This window comes from Equus caballus, chromosome 21 (genome assembly GCF_041296265.1).
Source record: "Equus caballus isolate H_3958 breed thoroughbred chromosome 21, TB-T2T, whole genome shotgun sequence".
Taxonomy (NCBI): Eukaryota; Metazoa; Chordata; class Mammalia; order Perissodactyla; family Equidae; genus Equus; species Equus caballus.
Window position 1 is genome coordinate 12,952,332 of NC_091704.1, and position 6,002 is coordinate 12,958,333.

The following is a 6,002-nucleotide window of genomic DNA, read 5'->3' on the forward strand; positions in this document are numbered from 1 at the left end:
AGCATATTGTTTAGTCTCCAGATATTTCTTACTTTCTCACTTTTGTTCGCATGGTCGATGTCCATCTTCATAGTACTGTGATTGGAAAAGATGGTTAGCATGATTTCAATCTCCTTAAATTTACTGAGGCTTGCCCTTTGTCCAAGCATATACTCTATCTTTGATAATGTTCCATGTGTACTTGAGATGAATGTGTATTCTGCTGTTTGAGGATGGGATGTTCTCTCTATATATATCTATTAAGCCTATCTGCTCAAGTGTTTCATTGAAATCCACTATTTCCTTGTCGACCTTCTGTCTGGATGGTCTATCTATTGATGTAAGTGGGGTGTTGATGTCCCCTACTATGATCGTGTTGCTGTGAATTTCTCCCTTAAGGTCTGTTCATCATTGCTTTATGTACTTTGGCATCTCGGTGTTAAGTGCATATATATTAATGTGTTATGTCCTCTTGGCAGAAAATCCCTTTTATCATTGTCTCCTGCCCCTCTTTGTCTCTCCTTGTCTTTTTTATCTTGAAGTCTGCTTTGTCTGATATAAGTATGGCAACACTTGCTTCCTTTTATTTGCTGTTTGCTTGGAGTATTGTCTTCCATTACTTTTCGCTAAGCCTGTGTTTGTCTTTAGAGCTGAGATGTGTTTCCTGGAGGCAGCATATTGTTGGGTCTTCTTTTTTAATCCACTAAGCTGCTCTGTGTCTTTTGATCGGAGAATTCCATCCATTGACATTTAGAGTTATTATTGATATTTGAAAGCTTAATGCTTTCATTTTATCTCTTGTTTTCCAGCTGTTCTATGTTTCCACTGTTTTCATTCCCTTGTACGTCTGACTGCCATTTCACTTTGGAGGTTTTCTTTGGTGGTTTTGCAGATTTTCTTTTTATTTATGAATTGTGGCTCTGCTCTGATTTTTTGTTTAGTTGTTACTGTTACATTTGCATAAAAGATCTCATAGATGAGATTCTCTATTTTCTCACAGCCTCTTTTCTCCATTAGCCTAAGTAGGTTCCATCCCTTTCCTCCAGCCTATCCTGTTTTTCATACACTATTGTTTCTTAGTTAGTAAGTTCTTTCTTGCATTGAGTGGAAGTGTACTTTCTTACTTCTCCTACCCATCCTGTCTTTTGGAGACACAAGTAGAGTCTGGATCCAAGTTCCATGGAACATCCTTAGAAAAATGGGAAGATGGTCAAGTATTCTCAGACTTTTTGGGTTGAAGCATCTCCAGTTCATCAGCCATCCCTTAAAAAACATGGTTTCATGTCAGGTCACCACATTGGTAGTTTCTTTTGCTTCAATTCATTTTTAAACAGTAGGATTTGGAAGGGAATGCACTACTCTAGGCATGGCTTGATTAGCAAAAGATAGATTCCCATGTCTCATATTAGAGCACTTTTCTGCTATCAGTATAGGTAAGAATATTCCCTTTCATCTTGTACATACTGTATATGATTATCAACTCTATCCTTTTGATGACCACATCATACAGTGATGACTACATCATACATTGAGTTAAAGAAAAAAGAAAACCATTAGATCTGTCTAACTATACATTCATCCTGTTTTTATGCATTAGTTTTGGGGCTAACCCTGGGAAGTTATGTTTATCCTGTTAGGTTTCTTTTGATTGGGTTACTACAATCCTAATTTTGGTTGACTCTAAGGCTTCTAGCTTAAAAAAATGAGTAGATGATTATGCCATCAACTGAGATCAAAAATACAGGAGAAACGTGTGTGTGTACATGCATGCATGCATTAAAGGAGGACTTAGGATGGAAGCCTGAGGAATCCCAATGTTAAGAGGCAGCTGGGAGAAAGGAGGCAACAGAAGACACCAAGAAGGGGTGGGCCATAGTGTGTTATGAAAAGGAGAGGAGTATCTTGGAAGGTGGACTGACTGTGTATTCAAGATATGGTAGACACCTGAATACATAATGAAAAGGACATGATCTCTGCCTCTGCTCCTGTTTTGATTTGCTCCATGGTTCAGCTCTTCATTTAATGGCACTACCTAGTCCATCGTGCCTGAAAACTTGCAGTCATCTTTTATTTGTCCTTCATAATCTCGCATATATTGGGTTAACCACGTTTTGCCGACAAAACATAGTTTTGAATTATAGCATACTTACTAGGAAAAGCACACAAATCTTTAGTATCTAGCTCAATGACTTTCTTTAACAATGTAAATACACTATAATAGCCACCCCCTAGATCAAGACATTCACTATTCTGGCTCTCCAGAAGCCTCTATCATGCCCCTTTGCAGAAATTACTCCCACCCAAGGTAACCACTACTCTGACTTCTATCTCTGTAGCTTAGTTTTTCCAGTTTTTGAATTCATGTAAATAGAATTATACTCTATGTACTCCTTTCTACCAGGCTCCTTTTATTAAACATCCTGTCTGAGATTAATCCATGTTGTTGCAGGTAATTTGTTGGCTTTTATATAGCTCTGTAGATATGATTATTTATTATTGCATAACGCATTAGTTTTGGTTATTGATAACTGTGTAACATGGAACTCCAAATTAGTGGAGTGAAACAGTAAACATTTTATTAGTCAGATTCCGTGGGTTAGAAATTTATTAGGGAGACATTTCCCTGTTCTCTTATGGTTAGGGTCTAGAATCATTTAGAGGCTCTTTCACTCACATGAAGGTACCTTGGCTGGGATGTCTTGAAGACCAAAATCCTCTGGGATCGTTCACAAGGGCACCTACATTTCTTGTTTTGAAAAGTGGCTGTTTTATTTTTCCAATGGTACATCTCAAGTGCAATTTCAATGGAGATGGAAACTTCTACTTGAAAGTTGTTCTCCTTCTTTGCTACTTTTGGGTCCCAAGTGACTTGATCAAATAGTGTTCAGATATTGCTGATACAAAGGCTGTACTGGGGTTGGTGATCATATATGACCAGAGGAAACTTAATGTAGGTATCTAGAAGCAGAGATTCCTTTGAGGAAGGGAGGAGGTTTAGGAAATGCTTGGTGAGCATAGTCTGTCTGGTGTTGGATAAAATCACAAGAATTTGGGGATGAACTCCTGCCTCCTCATCCTGGCCCCTGGTCTTGAGATACCAAGTATAAATGGACATGGTGTGTGTCAGGGCTTGTGTTGGTGGTCTATTTTCTCAGTGCATATGGTTCATCTTCTGTTTGGGAACTAAGTCTTATCACCTGATCGCCAGCATAGCAGTTGCTATGAAGGTGGCTGTGCCCTGGTTGCAGATTCTCCATGAGGAGATTCTCCGTGAGGTCTTAGCTCTTCACAGCTTGTTGGCTGGGTTCCCTGAGCAAGCTTCCTGAGAGTGGCACATCCTTGGGAGTCACATAACACCACTTCCACAGAACAACACTTCTATTCTGTTGATTGAAGTAGATAAACACCTGCTTAGATTCAAGAGGAAGGAACCTAAACCTCACATATTTATGGCATGTGTCTCCAAGAATTTGTGGCCAATTTTTAAAACCACCATGAAGTAGATACCAGAATTGATTTATCCATTCTATTGTAGATCGATATTTGAGTGCTTTCTACTATGGAGGAATAAGGAGAATGATGCTCTAATCATTCTTGCTCCTTTCTCTTGGTTCACATGTTTGCATTTTAGTTGACTGCATATCTAAGAGTACAATTGCTGGTCACCTTGTATGTATATTTCTGCTTCACTAGATAGATCCTGCCAAACAGTTTTCCAAAGTGGTTGTACAAATTCATAGTCTTACCAGCAATGTGTGAGAATTCCACTTGCTCTGCAGCCTCACCTCCTCTTGCTGCCATAGTTCAACTTTTAATACCTGGTTTTAACCCTTCTGTGGTTGTGTATGAGATCTCAGTGTGGTTGTATTGCCCTTTCCCTGATAACTAGTGTTGAGCACCTTTACATAGGCTTGTTAGACTTACATATGCTTGTTAGACATTGGGACACGCTGTGTTGTGATGTGCCTATTCAAGTCTTTTGCCCATTTTTAACAAATTGGGTTGTTTCCCTTTTTTCTTATTGTAATGATGAAGTTTGTATGTATTCTGCATGTGAATCCTGTTTTGACTACTAGAATTGGAAACATCTCTTCCCATCCTGCAACTTGCCAATTGCCTCTTGTAATGTGTCTTTTCACGAACTGCAATTCTAAATTTTAATGAATTCCAGTTTACCAATCTTTTTTTTTTTTAGAGAGAGAGTGTTTGTGTGTGTATGTGTGTGGGGGTCTTCTTTAAGAAGTTTTTGTTACCCTGTCATCCTGAAGATGTTTTCTTATGTTGTCTTCTTGATGCTTTATTATTTTACCTTTCACCTTTAGGTGAAAGTGTCCAGGAATTGAGTTTTGTGTGTTGTGAGGGTAGGGGTCAAAGTTTCTTCTATATCCATAAGCTTATCTCTATGAGTAATAACAGGCAGCATTGGGACAGGGGGACACAAGCCTGGGAGTTAGGGGTCATGTATTCTCAGGCTTAACCAACAGTTAAAGCACCCTCTGAACTTGGGCATGTTATTTTCCCAGTTCTCCCTCCTCTCAGACTCCTTCCTTCCTCCCTTCCTTCCTTCCTCCCTTTCTCGCTCCCTCCATCCATTCTTTCCTTCCTTCCTTCCATCTAGCCATCCAACCATCTGTCCAGATATCAATGTATCCAACTGTCCTTCTGCGTGTTCACCTGTTTATCCTTCTCCTCTCCTTCCATACTCTTTCCTCCCATAGCTCCAACTTCTCTTCCTTGTCTTTATTCTTCCTGCTTTCCCTTTGACCCTCCATTTGTCCACTCTTCCTCTGTCCATCCAAGTATCCTTTCTGTCTGTGTCTCTACCTATCTCTTTTTTCCATCTCTCTCTTCAACCACACTCACTCTCTTAGGTTCATCTCATTCACAGTCTTGCTCTTCCCTCTACTCAGACAATCACTCCTTCTGTCACTCATGTTTATGGCTCACCTGTGAATGATTGTCCTGGAACAGCCACTAGTGGAACACAGAGGAGCCTGGGGGGCTTCTTCACTCTGTGTGGAGCCCTGGCCCCCCACCCTTGATGACAGTTGTTTCCACAGCTTCTGAGCCTGGCACCATGTTCCTGCCTACTTCCTCATGACCAGACCCACCACAAGCCACCACAAGTATATGGGGCCCCTCTTCCTTCCTAAGAGAAGCCCTCTAGCCCCACACATCCACCAGTCAATTATTACTTGGGAGCTGGGAAGCCAAGGTATGGAATTCTGGTTTTAGGGCCGTCCTACTGATCACAAAGATTATACCAATAATTCAATCTGATGCCAGTCTTGAGCCCCTAGTCTTGTCAAATTAAGAAACAAATATAACATAAGGGGGGATGCTTTGAGGAGAGGCACCTGGCAACATTTGAAGGGGATGGACTTTCTGCAGAAAGTTTTGCCTAATTTGGATCTTTAATAATGAGTAAGAGTTACCGAGGAAAATAAGGTATGGCAAGTGTTCCTGGCAGAGGGAATTCCATGAGGAAAGGCCCAGTATCCAAAAACAGCATAGTGTATGGAAGAATTGATAGGAATTTGGTTTGCCTGAAGCACAAAGCCAAACTCAGAGTGAATGAATCAATGAGGCTGAAGAGTCAGCAGGAGCCAGATTTGGAAGGGCCTTGAGTTCCAGGTCAAGAAACGTGAACTTAATTCTGAAGACCTTAGAGAGCATGGGTGTTACTAGAGCAGGAGTGCTCCTAGTGAGATTTTCATTTCAAAAATTTTTTCTAATGTTCAAGGCAGAGAACATCCTTTAGACAGAGCATCCAATGAGTCTGTTAAGGTGTTGTTTCTGGTGAGAAAAGACAAGACAGGGCTGGGACATGGATGGAGAGAAGAAATGTAATGAGGACCATTCTGCAAGTGGAATTGGTGTTACTAGGAAGTGAGGGAGAAGGATCTGAGCAGAAATGCTGGCTTCAACATGGATGACCACATCAGTGGGTGGTGGTACCACTGGGAGAGAGGATAAATGATTATAATGAATGTGGGCCTCTGATCTGGCCGCAGGCCAGCTCT